At 42.8% G+C, this 18,328-nt stretch overlaps 1 protein-coding gene across 6 annotated transcripts in view; it reads right to left on the bottom strand.

Moving 5' to 3' along the window:
• Positions 1-8,276: 8,276 nt before the first annotated feature.
• Positions 8,277-18,328, bottom strand: part of SUPT3H (SPT3 homolog, SAGA and STAGA complex component) — a 302,304-nt gene continuing 292,252 nt past the window's right edge. For 5 of the 6 annotated variants that reach the window (XM_054061055.1, XM_054061054.1, XM_054061053.1 and 2 more), the window contains 4 exons: positions 15,406-15,576; positions 14,596-14,739; positions 13,672-14,053; positions 8,277-11,746 (listed from right to left, as the gene is read on the bottom strand). The gene's annotated coding sequence lies outside the window, so the exon portion shown is untranslated. Of the gene's footprint in view, positions 11,747-13,671; positions 14,054-14,595; positions 14,743-15,405; positions 15,577-18,328 lie in introns of all 6 variants that reach the window. The other variant, XM_054061045.1, reaches the window with a different exon arrangement.

Genomic DNA, 18,328 nt, shown 5'->3' with positions numbered 1-18,328 from the left:
AAAACCAAACAGAATAAAATAAAATAAAACAAAATAAAATAAAATAAAATAAAACAAAACAAAATAAAACAAAATAAAATAAAATAAAATAATATAAAATAAAATAAAATAAAATAAAACAAAACAAAACAAAACAAAACAAAATAACAGGTTGCTTTGGTGGGCAGATCTGAAAACATTCCACAATCTTTTCTTTTCACATTCCCAGCACAAAAGAGGTGTCTTTCAGATTTGTACTTGCAGTCAAGATTCTCTCTTTAGGAAAGATTATGACGAGTACTTCTGTACACCATCAAGCTCAGGACAGGATGCTGATGGGCTGAAGAAGAAAGGCCTCACTGACTGTGTGTAGCAATTCCGGCCAAACTCAGCCATTTCCCTCGCAGTCAAGCGATGCTATCTTTTTCCCTAATATGAAGTCCGACATAAAAAAACCCGGAGACTGTCTGTAACTCTTCTTATTTAACAAATTAAGAAAATCACTATGTTTGCCTTCAAAATAGTTCCCTTCAGAGCTAACACACAGCTGCCAATATTCAAAGCAGTTCCACAGAGCAAAGGCTGTTGAGGATCTCTGTTGGTTTTGCTTTCACATCTTCTGCCAAAATAAAAGGGGTTCCTTTGAGCACCCACTGGATCTTTGGGAAGAGGGATCCCGGTCTGGCAAACAGGGTGGGTGCTCAAGCTCCGTGATGTTGTTATCAGGTAAAAAACGCTTCAGAGACAAAGCGCTGTGGGCTGGAGCGCAAAGACATTTTCTGACTGAAGGTAAGAAAGTGTCTGCATTTGAACATGCGTCCACTCATACTGAGTGAAGTGATTAAGTTGAGCCTTGTCTCATTGTGCCAGGTCAGAACATGTGCTACAACCATCTCTTTGCCTCTCCCCTTCCAGTCCTGCTTCCCAAGCTGTAGGGGTTAGTCTTGGGGTTTTTTTTTGTGTTGGAGCACGTATATTAGATGTAAAAGGAGGAACCAAGCACACCTTCTGAGATGGAAACAGCTTCAAAGGGAAAAACCATTACAGTGATTTTTCCCACGCTAATGCTCACCTGCCATCTTTCCTGATCCAACATGTGTCTGACAGCCATGGCACATACACCCATACATCAGAGAGGGGAGACACTTCTGGCAGCACTTCAGATGGTGGTGGCTTCTTTGCCATCACCCCTCCACCACCTGGAGACAAGACTCAATAAGCCCTTGGTGAGTTCAGCAACAACAGATTCATCAGCTCATTCTTTGCCTTGCTTCTTCTCTGGGGTTTTGGGGCTTGCCAGCAGCCCACACCAGCTTTGGCACAAGCTGCATGTGTCTCTGGACCTGCAGGTTGTCCACCTCACTATTAGCTCTTCCTCCTTCTAAACGCTGCCACATGTATTTTTGTATTCTCCCTTGAAGCTTTTATCATCACAGCAGGGCTACAGCGAAGCCCCGGCAACGGCTTCATCAGCTCAAGATGTCACACAATAAATGCCAAATGTTATTATCAAACACAACTCATCTCCACACACGGGCTTGGCAGAGGTGCCTAACTTTGGGGGGAGCCCCCAAATACTCTCTAGACATGTTTAGCTACAAGGCTCCAGCGCTACTTCACACAATCCTGGCAAAAACTCTGATGCTGCCTCAGCTTGTTCAGGAAAAGGCAGGTTTCGAGTTAGCTGCTCGGGGCTTGCTGTGAGCGTCCATGTGATCCCCATCCCATCCAGATGTAGCTCTGTTCTTTCCTACACTACAGATGGCCAGAGCAATCCTCTCCCTGTCATGTGTAATGAAGGGCAGGAAGGAGAGAGGATTTTTGACGTGTTTAAATATTATCCAAAACAAAGAAATTGCTCAAAAGCCAGGGATGCATTTAAATAAATTAAAGCTGCCAGCAAAATCTCGTATTTGTTACAGTTCATTCCATTTCATCCTCAGAGCCATCGCTCTGCAAAACATGGCAGCTCCAGTAGTTTGGTGTCCAGATGTTCCCCGTCATACACTCTGCACTGCATCATGCCTTTTTTTTTTCCTGATGTGGCTCCTTAAAAACAGTGAACTCAGATTCCAGGACAACCTGAGTACACTTTTCCATAATGAGGGGTGATTGAAAAAACACGGTTGTTGACTTGGCCAGGGAAACATGGGCTTTTTTGTTCTTCTCCTCATCACTCTCTCTCCCTCTCTTTTTTAATTCTCCAGCTGGCTGGTAATCCAGCATCGTCAACATCTTTTTGCATTTTATTCCTTAAGCCATTCATATTATACACATTCCAGTTTTTAAAATACAGATTTCAGGAGTGATTTGATGTGGCTTGGAATAGTGACATGCTTACACATTTATAAAAAATTCATTAACTTGGAGGGAGGAAAAGAAAAGATTGCATCTTTTATTTTCTTTCCTTCCCTTTTCTTCATTTGCAGCATATGAAATTATTTGCTGGTCATTTAGGAACCGCAATGTCAAAATGTGGTTGCCCCACAGGGAGGAAAAAAGGCAGTTCATCCTTGTAGTTTTCAAATCAGTTGTTAAGAAGTAGCTTTGGCAAAGGCCAAAGCCAAAGTGATCTTTGAGCTGAGACGTTTAAAGCCTAAGTTAGCTGTTCTGCTCACTGTTATTGAGAACACCTCTTCCCACAGTCTTTAAATCTGTCAAAACCTAACCAAAAGATGATGTTGTACATCGCCTTTGCTCCAACCTTGTGAAATCCTGGTCTCCGAGTTACAGCTGCCAATTACCCCTGTCTTTAGGCTCAGGCACTCTTGGCCCTCCTGTGAGATCAGTAAAAAAATAATGCCAGCTCCGAACCCTGCTCAGGAACAGGGAAATAGCTGAGTTGTCTGCATTATGAGGTGATAGCTCGGTGTCAGTGCACAGAGAGATTTAAACGGCTAAACTCTCACTGAACTCAGGAGTTTAGTCACCTAAAGGGGAAATCTGTAACACAGAAGAGTTGCAGAGTCCTGTGCCCTTATGTAAAAGTTCTGCCCAATTTTCTTTTGAAGTGTCTTACTCTATCCCTCTACTATCTCCCTCCTTGTGCTAAATTGTGCCTTGTATGCAAATATCACAAAGTAATATTAAAGCTTTTTGGTTCTGGTGCAGGGACACTTTACAAATTGGCCATGATATAACTACAGAGAAACAAAGCAGTTCTGCTTAGAAGCCAAAAACAGCAGTTCTGTCAAAATTGTAATGTATATACACCTCTAGGAAAAGTGTCCCTCAAATGTGGGTCCATTTTCAGTACCAGTGGCAAAAACCCTGTTCCAAGACACTGGTTTCTATGTAGAAGCTTTTAGCAGCTTATCTCATTACCATTACATTAAGGTCTATTCTCTCACCACTACATACAAATAAGAACAAATTACTCCTCTCTGCAGCAGAGGAAATGGCTCTGATCTTGGAAGCAATAAATGATGGGATCTTCTGCTGGTTTCTTGATATGAAAATAAATTTTTGCTTTCCAAGCTAATTCTTTCTTCAGACAAAAAGCCCTAAAGTCCAGATTTTGTCCTCTAAAATTATTGGAATCTGACAAATACTTTTATTCCAGAGTATTTTATTTTGTTATGACATAACTGTATGACAAATCCTACAAGAGATATCTATTTCTATCCAGAGTTATATTGAAAAGATGATCTATCGGACAAAAAAAGAAATGCTATCTGACTTTTCCTGTTATTTGGTGTCTTCTATTGAATCTCCTCTGCTCTCGATTTGTCTCGACAATGGGATTTAAACAGCAGTGAAGTAGAAATTCAGCCTCACCTCATTTTGATACCATGCTGCCTACAAGTCAGGAAGGTGGCTAAACCTGACTGCTTCATCTCTGTGACATGAATTCCATACCAACATCAACTCAGAAGGCCCGCAGACCCTCATATTTAATAAAATACTTAAGCATATGCTTCAGATGAGGCCGCAGGAGCTCTAGAGCTTCCTGGTCTTCAATGAGACTTTAGCACATACTTCAGTTCTTTAGTAAATAATACAGCACTGGTAAAATGTTCCTTTTCCTCCTCCCCTCATAGCAATCCTTTGATTTTTCAAAGGATGAAATAACACACCGTTCTGCAAGAGCTGGATCTTTCCAGATTCAGGCCTGAACCAATGTTTTACATAAAGATCTGATCTTCAACAGTTTGTCTTTAAAATGACAGGGATAGTGCAGGAACTAAAACTTGCATTCAAGCAGTATTAAAGCTGCAAAGAAGAATACAAACCATTCCTAAAGTCTTATAGTTTTCATTCACACACAAGACAGGATTTTCAGCAACCAGTTAGCACTGAAGTGTAAAATTTAATATCCAGCGTATGTAAGGATTTCAGGCTAATCTGAAGTAAGAAAACCTGCCATTCACTAGCTTTGAGCCCTCCAATCTAGTGGGGAAAGTCCATTGATTTGCTTCCAGCCAGGATCTGTGGTTGTCTCACGCCTGTCTTAGTCTGTTCACAAGATGACAGTCTAACACCATAAGATTTTAATCTATGAACTATCAAAAATGTGAGGTCTTCGAATTCTGTTTCTGCCTGAAATTGCCTTTGAGATTTTTGTTTTTTAGTGCATCCAAAGATGACTTTGAAGATCACATGAAAGGGAAACAGAAAGGGCCAACTTTGATCAGGAAAATACAATGAAGCTATTAAGAAGCAGACTGGGTGAATGACTCACATGTCCTGTAATAGCAGTAACTAATAAAAACAATTAATAACGATAAAGTCAGAGAGTCATGCAGCCAGTCAGTGGCTCAGTGACTTCATATACGAACAATCATCTACTGGATTGATATTTTGGGGCTGACTGGAGTATAAAGGCTGAAAGAAGATTATCACTAGATTCTTATAATTGTTTTATGAACCCCCTGGAGAACGCAAACAGGGACTAAATAAGAGCCTGTCTTACATAAGTTGACAATGAAAGACTGGCAGGCCAAACAGTAGCTCCTAGTCTTTCCAGCAATGAAGTTTAATGCTCAAAGCAAATCTCTTTTTTTCCCCCCACTATTTTTTCATGTTTTCTCCCCCTGCTAAACATGAGTCAGGAACAAAGTCTTGGGGAGGGGAGAACCAGCTGCTAAGAAACTAGTTTACTCTCAAATGGGACCCCTCCACACACATAAACTTCAAGGAAAGCTCAGTTCACGTTAGTTGCTGTTACAGCTGGTCCTGGGATGGGATGCAGTCACCATCAGGTGAGCTCTAACAGCAATCAAGTGACTTCCCAAGGAAAACATTTCTCACCTGGTTATCTCAGATGTTTTCAGCTGTTGGCACCTGGAATCCATTGTGGACCACACACCAATAGGAATACTTTCCCACTCCCTTCATATTTCTCACAAATAGGAGCCTGGAATTGCAATGGGATCTGCATACGTTTCCTTCTTCTTCATCTTCCTCCAAGTAAAGCATCTAAAACACTGAGCTTTTCTAATATGAAACCTTGAATAACCTGTTCTTATGTCATGGCTAATCCTGCTTTGAGGAAACCTCTTCCAACTGGGTTTATTCTACGCTCTGATGATATTAATTTGGCCAGGACAGCCTTCTTCTTTTGCTGTCAGACTAGAGAATACAAAACTCGCCATGAACCCCTGACTTACTCTCTTTTTTCTTCCTGTAGCTGTTATACACCTTTCTTAGGACATCACAGGAGAAATGAGTGCTTAGGCAGTATCCGAGAGAGGAGAAACTGACATCTTTGTGATACAGCTTTTCCACTTTAAGAGTCATCTATTTGCCAAACAATAGATCAAATCTTCCTGGGTTCCCAAGGAACAGGCACTTCTGAATATTTCAGAAAAGGAGTTTGGCTTAGGGATGGTCAGAGTTTTCTCTCTCATTAATTGAAGAAGCATTATGGAAAGACCTGTTGGCTGACTTAGGGGACTAAATTTGCAAAGGGTAAGCACCCTACTTGATGAAATGTGCTGAGATCCCTTTGCAAACATCTGCAGGAAAGAAGTACTCAGAGGCAGAAGTGGGAGAAGGAAATGAAAAAAATGTCTGAAGAGGATGGCTGGTGGAAGGAGGCTGTGGGATGAGTGAAAATGCAGGAGATATACAGATAAGAATCAGAGTTATGAGAGAGAAGATGGTGAGGTTTCTTTTTTTTCCTTAAAGAAACTTTAGGACTATATCAAACTTTTACTCTTAGCTGTTCCAGAATCTCGAATGGTGGAGACACATCCTGGAGGAAATTGAATGGTGAAGACACATCCTGGAGGAAATTTCAAGTGAGAGCAGAAACACTGAGACAGCTTGCACTTGCGAAGTTCTCCTAAAGAGGAGATCTGGGGCTCTACATGTCCTCCTCATCTGATAAGTCTCACATTTGTACCACTGTGTCAGAGTGAACACTGACACAGAGTATGGTCAAAAGATCATCTCACCTTTCAGGTCAGCATCTCCAGACAATATCTTGAGACAGGAAGCAAGAGAGGGATGGGGAACAACTGCAGCCTCCTGGGATAAAGAGAGGGAGTAAAACCCAGCCACACTGGGAGAGGAGAGCTGTAACACAGCAGGTTTGACCTTTCCAGAGGGAGAGAAGACCGTCCAGGAGAGGAGCAAGTCCTGCCCCTCATGCAGATACCAGATCTATGAAAACATCTGAGCAAGGAAAAAGAGAGTTTGAAATTCTTGCCTCTTAGGCAGCCCTGCCTCTAAAGGGACAGGTGAGCTTTGTTTCTGTTAATTGAGTGGAGTTGCTCTGCTCTTTTATTGGGTTGAAAATGAGATGGATTAAGAAGCTTTTACCCCAGTGTGCCTGTGGCACTCTTTGTCCTTCTCAGCAGGGGACACAACTCGCTTGCAGGGAATTGGCAGGGAATGACCATCTTTCTTGTCATTAGGTTTGTAAGCAGAACTGGTACAAACTCCCGAAAGAGAGTTTGCTCTGCCTGGAGCAGAGTTACAGGAGGAAGGTGAATGCAGAGACCTATGAGGGAAAATTCCTGTTGTTCATTAATTACAGGAGTTGAAGATGCTGGGTTTTTCTCTTTCTCCGAATGCCGAGTTGCCAAAGCAGACTGAAAAATCATTGTAAGGACTCAGCCTCAAGCAAGTGTTGGGATACGAGCGAAGGAAAGAATCACACAACAGTACTTACACGGAGTGTGTGCACCCACCATTTCATCATGTAACGTTCAAGTGTTAACCATGTACCAAAAATGCCAGTCACTTACAGCCTTTCTCCTGCTCGGATCACTCCAAGAAGCATTCAGTTATGCTGAGCTGAACAAAAACCTTCATTCATTACAACCTGTAGGATGCAAACAACTTCACAACTTGATAATCCCTTTCAGCCCTTATTAAATCACAACGCGCTGCAGGTGGGAAGGCAGCCTGGAAAGGAGAGATGGCCTTTTATGCACTTTGCTATAAAGCATGATTTCAGTCACCAAAAAAGATCTCCAGGGCTTTCCCTGCCTGCCTCTCCTCTGGGAGGCAGATTCCCCAAGTCCTGATTACAAGACCATCGTTTTTTTGCATGATGTGGTGGTGATGATGTGTTTGTTCTTGGCACCGAGGGGCTCTGATTCCGCAGAGCTCAAGCAATGACAGTGGAAATCTTTCAAGCCTTGAGCTGGATTTGCAGCTTCCCCCTCCCTGTTGCAATTGAGGCTCAAAGTGTAGAAGACAAGACTCTTTTGTGGAACAACAGAAAAAAAAAAAATAAAAGAATGAAACCCACTGAGATTTGTTTTCCATCAAAAAAGAATGGATTTACAGCCCTCAGGACACCGCCCTGCTTTTCAAGCAGTGGCTGGACGCTCATATCAGAGGTTAGGCATAGATAGGCTGACTTTATGTCCACGTTCGTGGATTTGATGTTCCATTAATGAGCTCAACATATGGGAAGGTAGGAAGCAAACAGCCCATGGCCAGTTTTATTGACAGTGCAACTTCTGCCTAGTGCGGTGCAGCCCCTGGAGCCACCTACGCAGTATTATCAGCCCCCTCAGATGTGGCCAGATGTTCTACTCTTTGATCAAAAGATAGCAGTTTATTTTTAATTGAAGATATAATAATTTTAACATAAGCTTTTTTCCTTAATTTTCCCCACAAAGGTTTTCTAAGCTGATTCTATTTATCACTTTTTAATCTTTTCTTCCTTCCCAATTAAAACCTCTAAAAAAAAAAAGCAGCTTTTTAAAAAACTGAAGTTTTAAGGGGAAATATTTAATTTGAAAAAATCTCAAAAGAGTTTTAGATCTAAAGCCAGCATTTTTAGTGAGAATGTTTCCATGGTTGGTTTTTCCTTTTTTTTTTCCCTTCCCTAAAATAAACAAAATTTCAGATCGAATTAAAAATTTCCACTCTGGTTGAAAAGCCAGTCCTTTTCTCTTGGAAAAATACTTTGATGCATTTAAAGAAAAAGCCTTTTGAAAAACACCTGCCTTCTATTTAGATGAAAATTACCCAGCTGAAAATCTCAACCCCCCAAAGCATAAGATGCTAAACCTATATGAAGTTTGCATTCACACTGGCAGGCAGCAGTATCTTTTTCTTTCAAAATGCCTTCAGCTTTCTGTCTATTTGCAGGCTTCCGTGCATACGGATTTAAGTTTCAGGGCTCTTAATTTATATACATACATATATACATACATGTGTCTATGTATATATAAAAGTCGCTGTGGCTTCATAGCCTCAGACTGTGCGTAACTGTCTCCTCTCTTGTTCCTGGCCGTGATACTTAGGCCTTCTTTGTAAGAGGACATTGAGAAAAGTAGCTGGAACGAATTTGCCATAAAGCGTCTTGGGGCCTACAAACAACTACATATGTTTAAACTTGAATTATTTGTCATCTTAGGTCCAAAGAGGCAGCTCTGTCTGGAACAGAAGCAACTCTGTTTCTGAGTTGAAAAGGCACATTTGCACACCTTGTCGTTAATGTACCATATTTAGTAAAGTTTATGTTTCATGAGGTAAATCAGGGAACAATGACATTTCAAAGTCTACCGAGATTTAAAGAAGTGCTCGCGTGCCCCAAAGCTCTTTTTTCTCCCGCCCTGCAACTTTATCAGCTGACATCAGCTAATAGAAGACTTTACCCTTTCCTACAAACTTTGCAGTGACTGAGATTTCTAAGGGCATTATGAAAGCGTTTGGCTTTAAAGCAACTGCTTTAGCTTTCTATTACTGTTGTATCATGTTTTCTCCTAACCTTCAGATGTCATAAAAGAGAAGATAAAGCAAAAACGTTACTCTCTTTTAACAGTGACAATGCAAGGTGAAACAATCCTTATGGGAGTCCCACATCAGGGACCTTTCCTTTTTCACACCAACACAGAGAGGATACAGGTGCCATATTCCCAATTTGCCTTCGGCCTCTTCCAACAGAGCATTTTTAACATCATCCTTTCCGTTGTGACCATGATTCACATGTAGACAAGGTCGGAGAGAAGGAATCAAATAGGAAGCTGCTGTAGGTGTTGGCGAGGGACTTGCCTTTCACTTAATGAGACAGAAAAAAACAACATTGATAATACCAAGAATACTAGATGGGAAATCGAAAGTGTTTAGGAATAACTAAAAGTCTGCCAGCAAGTAGAATAGTCACAGGCAGCTGTAGTTGCAAGACTGAGTGTCTTTCTACTGGGTGAAGACCTTTCAGTGGGTTTCTGCCTCTGAGAACCAGGGGTAACGCTCTTGCAGCCACTACCACGGCCCTTCTCAGTGACGGCTACAACACAAAGCGAAACGAGGTACAGCTTCTCTGAAGTTCCAGCACCTGGTGAAGCTCCAGAAACTGCTGAGAGGTTCATACTTTCCTTGATCAGATCTTCCACATTAGTTCTTCATCCTGGAGGAAATAACTGAGGAGCAACTGTTGCGCCATAGAATTTTAGTTTCTCTCCCTCCACCTCTGAACTTCACGGTAAGAAAAATGGAATGAACTTTCCACTGCTGCAACATTGCTGACTGTTGCTGCTGCCGTGGAGGAATTATTCTGCTCAGAGCTTTTAGGGAGGAGCATGTGCTTTGCACTCACACAAAAGTAGGATGCAGAGCATGAAGACTCAATGTCCCCATCTGGTCTGAGCTGTAATGGTCAAACTGTTGCTCAGGCCCCATTTTCATGGGTTGTTTTTAGACTACCGAGGAGATGCTTATAAAATTAATGAATTTAGGTTTGGTATCAGTTTTGTTTGCTTTTTTTCACACTCTCTTGGAAATGGCACCTCCTCTGCTCTCAGGCAGCACCAGGTTTGTGCATCTGCTGCATCTCCCTCTCCCGCCCTTCTGAGCCTCTCCCCAGGGAGTTTAAGGCATTTTGCCCAGGGGGGGTTGAACTTCTTTTGCTGCTGTTGGGAACCTCTCAGATGAGGCTTTTTATTTACAGCACTGACTCAACTTACTAAGAAAATGTGAGGCAGGGCCTGTATTTTTGCTGCATTTTAGATGGAGACCGCCTGATTTTATATCTGTATAAGAGATTCACTCTGCTCCTCAGAAATAAAAGTTTAATTTTGGCAGACGGGTACCTCTGTACGTGCATGCAGCACAAAGGAAGAAACAATGAAGTTCAGCCATTCCACCAGTAACCTGGGGGTTAATTTCTCCCATGCATAACCTTCTTAGCAAATCTGTTTGCAAAATATAGGGTATGATTATGTTCTATGCTCACAGCACCACTGCATGGATCCTGAGCTGGATCCCTCTGGAAATGGGCTGTACAAGGAAGATATACACCACCTGAGGACCTGTCCTGCTTTATTCTCTTTCCTCATAGAGATTTCATCGATATGAGCTAAACTACAGTAATTGGAAAAGGCATTTCCAGTGAGAAGCAGAATGGAAAAATTCAAATTAGGGCCAACCAAGGGAGGAAAAAATCACCTGCCAATAAAATTGACACACAATGGGAATAATTGCAAGTTTGGGGAGAAAAATACATTCTCACTCTGTTCTCCACAACGTAGTATCTTCTTTTAGAGCAGAATGAGTGAATTTATTGAGGTCATTCATCCCTTGGTAATTTGGCTACTGCAACATATTTCACAAGTGAGGAGGAAACAGCCTGAGGAGACAGCATGCAAGAATCCAGAGCACCAGGGAGGAGGTTTATCCAAATTTATAGCTGCCATTATGGTTGTGGCTTTATAATTCACAGTCACTCTTTCTCCCTTTAGCACCAAGAAAACCGTTAATGGCGAGTGCTAAACATCCCAGTGCAAATGCAAATCTCAGTGATGCTGGTGTGAAATCCTCTGACATCTATGGTCTCAGTCTGAACTAAAACTGTGACCTTCTCTGTATTCACGAGCTATTCTGAGTAACCTTCAATTTACACAGGCTGTGAGCTTTCCTGGAAATACCTAGAATATCAATGGCTATGGAGTAATCTAATCTGGATGAGGACTAGGACACATTTGGATGAGTTGCTCCACATAGGGAAGCAGATACGATAGCAGCTTGGGCAATCTTGTGCTTCTGACTCTCTTCCCAGGGCTGCCCCGCACTGTCCACACCAAAGGCTGTCTCTTTTGGCTGTCTTTCCCTTCTGCTTTTCTATAAGTCCTGAGATGGGATTTCTCTTTTTCGTTTAAAACCTGGTATAGATGAATCATTGTCTCCTGTTTCTGGCTCTCGACGCAAGCTGTTCCGCCATTCAGCTTCCATGTGTGACAAAGGGTCTTCTGCTGAAACTCCATTCTCTCTTGATTCCTGGGAGGAGATTTGGTCTCATTGCCACACCAGATATCACGATGCCAGGATATTCTTTTGACTAAGAGGCACCACTGAGTTGGGTTATCTGTGAAAATGTCAAGAGACGATAACATTTATGACAGAGGTATTAATTTTTGCAGTATTCAATGTAGATTGCAAGAGCTCGACAGTGTCAAAACGCAGTATCTTCTTTAGCCTACGCTGAGAATAACAGAAAGATTGAAAAACAGGGAAAAAAAGAAGATGGAAGTCTAAGCCCTGCAGAGCATGCAGTCCTAGGGGTTTAGAGGACAGTTAGTACAGAAAACAAAAATGGAAGCAAATCAAATGCAGACATGTTGGATTTTGCAAAATAAACTGCTCAAAATTTTCTTGTTAAAATTGCAAAAAAAAAAATCACATGGACAACACTTTTCCATTAAATGCACTTTTTTTTTTTTTTTTTTTAGCTGAAAAGGTCTACCTCTGGCATCAATTATACAGGAAGCCAGACAAAATTACTCAGTAATGCTTTGGGGTCTTAAAATTTCGATTTATTAAAGCTTTGGTTTCCAGGCTGCACATCCCTCCTGCATCGCAGCCTCTGTTTGCTAAGACTATAACTATTAATTAAGTCATATTAACAAGGACAGTGAAAAAGGCTTCTCCCATTTCCTCCGCTATATCTCAAGTGCCGCCCGTGTCAGTACTCTCTCCTATCTTCCTCGAGCTCTGCTCTCTGCTGTGTTTCTTCAGTAGGGGGAGGACGATTTAAAGCAGCAAGTCATAAATCGCCAGACATTCTCTTTTTATCAGGATGATCCCTCGTTAGAAGAGGATTTCCCCTCATCTTGTGAGTGGGAGTAATTGTTCTGTGAGTCCTGGTTTCTCTTTGAAGCATGTGGGAGAGTCGCATCTTCTTTTGAATCCCAGCTGTGTTACAGGACCAACGGTAAAGAAGGGAGACGCTCGGTGGTGATGCCTGTGCCGGGGAAACTGCGTGGGAGAGCCCTGGCTGTCTCATCTGTCACTACTCAATGCAAACACCTCATCATAAAACGCGTGCCTCAGTTTCCCCAAAATTTCTAGAGCAGCTGTATAGTCTCACGGGCTGCTCATTGAACCAAAAAAACACAAGGTCTGGCTTCGTCCTATTCCTTCGCTGTGGTAGCAGGTTAACCATTATATTTTTCCGTATTTCTGCTCTGTATTGCTATCCTAAGCCCACCTGTTCAGTTTGGGGTTGAGGCTCCTCGTACCAGGTCTCATCTCCCCTTAGGAAGGTGTGATGCAGCCGCCAGCTCCATCGGGGGCTATAGGCGCTGTCACACTACCAACACGTATAGATAAATTCCCTATTTTTTTGTCTTCTTTTTTTAGTTAGCCTAGTGGTCTGAGGTTTAATTTATGAATAAAAGAAACTTGGATCACGGCAATGGCAGGGCAGCAAGCCCATCCCTGCGGCAGGAAGCAAAGCACACTTTTCCTTTCAAAAACAAACAAGCAAAACTGCGGAGAAAGTTCTCCTCGGCAGTGTCCCCGGGCAGCGGTGGAACATTTGAGCAAGGTCTATGGGGATTGCTGTCTCCAGGTCTGAGGGGTGGAAATGCTCAGAGGGACTTTCTGCTTTATTTTTCCCTGTTCTGGCCAACTTCCTATGTATAGGATAAAAATAAGCCCTGAGTCCTCATCCTTCCGTCGTTTTCATGAGAGACATCCCTCTGTGCAATAACAAAACAGGCCCAGAGGAAGCGACACAGACCGAAATACAAGAACGATAATTTTCCTAACACAAATAAGCAGGCAGAGGAACTCATCTAAGGAAACAAGTGAGTGAAGGCAAAGCCACAGATGAGCCAGCGAGGGAGCCAAGAGCTATGCTTAGGCGATGCGAGCCTGCCTCCAGCACGTCTCCCGAGCCATCCCTGCCTGGGAAACGCTGAGCAGTCACCTCGCCGGCACCTCCCCGCAAGATGCTGCCCCACCTCGAGCCCACACCCCACAAGCACCCAGACCAGGAGGGATCCTTACCCCGCGGCTGGGCAGCACGGGGATGGGAAGAGGCTCTTTTTTCTCACTGGAGACCCGGACTGACCCTTAACCAGCTCTGTGTTTTCCCAGCGCTTCAGATACACTGAGCAGAGCCACTAAACAGAGAAGAACAGGTTAACAGAAAGGATAGCAGAAGCCCTCCAAACCCAGAACGAAATGGCTGGGCTCCATTCACTCTATTATTTGCCATTTGGAGGCACTAAGACTGTGTTCTTCCAAAATAACCTTGGCCCAAGTGTATATTTATCTAGAAATTCATCGTGGATATTTGCTGTCTGTTGTAGTTCTGTTTGAAAAGCTTCAATCATCAAATCAAGGAGAGGGAAAACAAAAGCAGATCTCTCAGCTGGCCGGTACCACACTGCAAAAAGGAAGCAAAGAAAACAAACCATTTGCAAATAGACCGGAGGCTGAATGTTTCTTGCTGTAAATGATCAGTGAATATCTCTGCACACTACCTCAATCCAAGGAAGCCAAGATAGGTTTGTGAATGACTTGTTAAGCTAAAAAGAACCATATTCATAATAAACAGTCTTTGAAACCATTCTTTCATGCACACTCCATTTTCACAAAGTCGTTTTTATAGGTAAACAGCCAAGCCCTCACTAGCCAGGAAGTCAATGGCAGAGATAAGGAGACCCCAGGCGATGTCTGTTTTAGAAAATTAAACCCGGCCTGTACCACTCTTTAGCCCGGAGGCCAACTGGCACAGAAATGCCAGCATCTATTCATTAAGCTCTCCCGCTTTCCAAACCAGAGCAGCTATATCCAAGCTGCCAACTAGGAATTGTCCCTGGTGTGCCTGTTGTCGAACAGAGCCCCGAAACGCTATGTGGGGATGCTAATGCCAAGGCCAAACGTGTACAAAGGACCCATCTGAGGATCAAAAGCAAATTAAAGCACCTGGGAATGCTCCTTCATATTGTGTAATTCTGTAGCGTAGACATTGCTGAAGAGGTTGATGCCATATTTGAAATCAGCGTCACTGGACTCACGTCATTTAGCCAGAAAGCTTTGCTCCTTCATTCCTGTCTTGGCTCTGTATATCTGCTTTGGGGAGATGGGGAGAAACTCGTTAGAGCCTGATGTGCCTGAAGGCTTCAGGGCCTCTTTCACACCTCTATTTCCCTTTACCAGTGTCCCCACTACTGAGAGGGACATCTGGGACATTGGTGTTTGCAGATAGGTGCTCAAACTCCACTGGCACTAGAAAGCACAATTTATGTTGCTTGAAAACAACAAAAATTTAGGCAGAGCTTCTGGGAAGCTAAGGCTGATGTCTCATCCTTGTTAGCAAGCATGTCAACAGGCGACAACATTCATACTTCACTTTAACAGTCCTCGAAGGGACCGTCTCAGTGGCACAACTACCTATTAACAAGGGAAAGAATGGGAAGGGAAACAAAATGCTTAACATGTACACAAGCATTTCCCACAAGGATCATTAAATTAAACCATTGAAAAGCCCCTTTGGGTCTGGCTGGGGCCTCAGCATGGTTTGTGAGATCCTTCGTTTCCTCTGGGCTAATGAATTATGCAAGTCAAGAGGGGCTGGACAGAAAGGTGTGAATAAGAAGCCTATTAATTCCCCACAGTAATCACCTGCAAAAGCGGTTAGGAATAACATCTATCAGGCACTAAAAAGTAAGAAAAAGAGCCTGCAAGAGCTCTTCAGTAAGAGAGAAGGGGAGAGCCAAGCCAGGGAAGTGTCACCTTGACATGAATCTACTCCGGGCACGGAGCACACAGCAGTCATCAAATTGCTCGCTCGCGGTGCCGGGGTTTCTTCTGCTCATATGGCATGCACCTGCGCTTTGCTGGAAACTTGGTTCAATGCATCTGAGAGAGTCCTCGCTTCAAAGTCAGCCTTGTGATTTTTGGTTCCTGTGTGTGAGAAGGGTATTAATGAAAGTTATACTAATAGATCATCCGCTTACACGCTTCCCGTCTTAAATAAAGAAGATATTGGATCAACTCCCTTTTCCCAGTACCTTCGGGCTTCTTGGATGTTTGCAGTGTGAGGCAAAGGCAAGACAGCAAGAGCAGAAATGGTCTTTGTAATCCAAATAAATAGAAACTCAGACCTTAACGTGAGGAGAGTTTAGAGACCTGTTCATAACTGAATTATAGAATGTGGATGGATAATTGCTCTCTAAACTGGCTGAATCCAAGCTCAAAATTGAGTATTCATCCTTGCAGTTTGTGGAAGCTGGGAATCGGAGCCAAGGTCTGTTACTTCTCTAGCCTGAGTTAACTCGCCTTCTAAGCCACTTGAGTAGGGTGGGAAACCTTCCTCCCTTCCTATTTCGATAAACAGATCTCTGTTTTCATCACCCTCCACACGATACCTCCAGAGGACAGGAGATGAGTGTCCCAAAAACTCGATCCATAGATGATGCTCTCTTGTTTCTGTCATCTGCTGAATGGCTACTGACCATCTTTTCCTTCCATATGAAGGTTTTTACAAAGCTTCATATATATATTCATATATATATGAATACATATATATATATTCATATTCATATGAATAGGTTGAACAAAGATGACACTGGGCACTTCAACTTCATTTCATCTTCCAGCCCCTATCTGCAATGCTGAACTCCTTCCGTTGATGCCGTCTTTGCTTAAGACTCCACAGGACATGACTGTGAATCATTTTAGAATAAATACTACAGCTGGCTGGAAATTTTTAAACCATTTTTCATAGGAAAAATCATGATTCCTAGTAACTAAAACAGTACAGGAAAACATTGGCTTCATTTGATCTGACTCAAAAGAAAAAAGAAACTACTGAAATGGCATATTGTGACATAAAAGAAAAATTAAGGTTATTGTTTTGAGGAGATTTAGACCAAGTAAAACTAAACAAAAACTGAAAACTGTTAAAATTAAAGGGTTTATAATTAGTGCATCAAATGAAACATTTAAATAAAAATTAAATAAAACTTTAAAATTTGAATTTTAATTTCTCAGGGTTTGTTTTTATTAAAAAAATCTTGGCTGTTCGTGTCTGCATGCCAGGGTGCTGCACTGCGGGGAATGTCAAATAATGTAACCGAACAGCAAAGGTATTTTCTGCCCAGCTGTACCACAGAGCTCTGGGGCAATGCTACCAATTCTGCTTACAGCTACACCTTACGGGAAAGCACAGAGAAGGCTTCAGCAGAATGAAAAAGTGGTCTCAGAGAAAATAAATCAGTTGCTCTGGCATTTGGCTGTGCAATCAGTGCTGCCTCACATTAAGGAAAACTGCAATTGTCATAACATGCTGACTTTGGGGGGTTGTTTCCATGCCTTGCCAGGAGGTCGGGCATCTTTTGAAGTCAGACAGCTTTCTCTAATGTAGTAAAATTCATCACTAATCGCAGATACGCCCGTCCTGCTGGAATCTTTGATCTTCAACTTTTCTATCCGTTTTGCTCTCTCTGTTTATTGGTCATAATGAGTTATGGCAGCTGTACGCTACATATTGTCCAAATCTCTTTAGTCATCCAGCACATCGTGGAAAGTTCCCAGGAAAGCTCCCTAGCTGAAAAGTAACAACTCTGCAACATAACTCTCAGCGCCATGTGCAGTAATTCATCACTAACACTTCTTCTGTAGAAACCAACGGACAGCTCAGTTACAAGAGCGGAGCTGTAATGTGACCGGCCAGATAGACGGAGATCCCCACAGAGAATTCACTGAGTGCACAAAGGAGAATAGAAACTCCTCTAGTGTTTCTGCAAAGAGGAAGAGTGCAGCGCTTGGATTAGTCTGGGCTGAGGATAAGGGAGTCCCTCTCCACTCCGCACCAGTCTGGTGCGTAACCGGAGTTCCTAGAAACAAATGAGAAACAAAATGAAACAGTACTCCGAAAAAAAAAAGCCTAGCTTTCCTTTAGGAATTGCAGTGACATATTAAAAGAAGTAATTTATGCACGGCTGCTGCATGCCTTAGGACCGTCTGTGCAATTACTCTTAGTGCTGTGCTAAGCAGAGGCTGCTAACAGGGGAGTCTGGCCGGGATGCAGCCCGACATCTGCTCGAGGATCTTTCTGAAACAACACAAAGACCCACCTGTGGTTTTGTTTGTGCATTCTCTGCCCAGTGTGCCTGAATGGCTGAAAAATCACACCAGTCTATTGAGTTACCATCTATTTTTATTACAAATCCTAATTCTAGAGGACTTTTTGACTCATCTTTAATTAACTGGGTTTTTTGTTTGGTTTTTTTTTTTACTTGACACTGTCATATCCTGAATTTTACCAGGTTTAGGCTGTGCCATGGCAGTGGTCATGCATAGGCATACTCCTTAGAATCACAGAATGGTTTGGGAAGGGACCTCCAAGCCCATCCAGTTCCACCCCTGCCATGGGCAGGGACACCTCCCACTGGCCCAGGCTGCTCCAAGCCCCATCCAACCTGGCCTGGAACCCCTCCAGGGATGGGGCAGCCACAGCTTCCCTGGGCAACCTGGGCCAGGACCTCCCCACCCTCGGCGTGAAGAATTTCTTCCTAATGTCTAACCTAAATCTTCCCCCTTCCAATTTAAAGCCATTCCCCCTTGTCCTACCACTCCAGGCCCTTGGAAAAAGTTCCTCCCCAGCTCTCCTCTTTAGGTACTGGAAGGTCGCTATAAGGTCTCCTCAGAGCCT

The sequence above is a fragment of the Cuculus canorus genome, chromosome 3, assembly GCF_017976375.1.
Source record: "Cuculus canorus isolate bCucCan1 chromosome 3, bCucCan1.pri, whole genome shotgun sequence".
In the NCBI taxonomy this organism is placed as follows: domain Eukaryota; kingdom Metazoa; phylum Chordata; class Aves; order Cuculiformes; family Cuculidae; genus Cuculus; species Cuculus canorus.
Note: the sequence above shows the minus strand (reverse complement) of the source record. Positions and strands in the feature narration are given on the sequence as shown.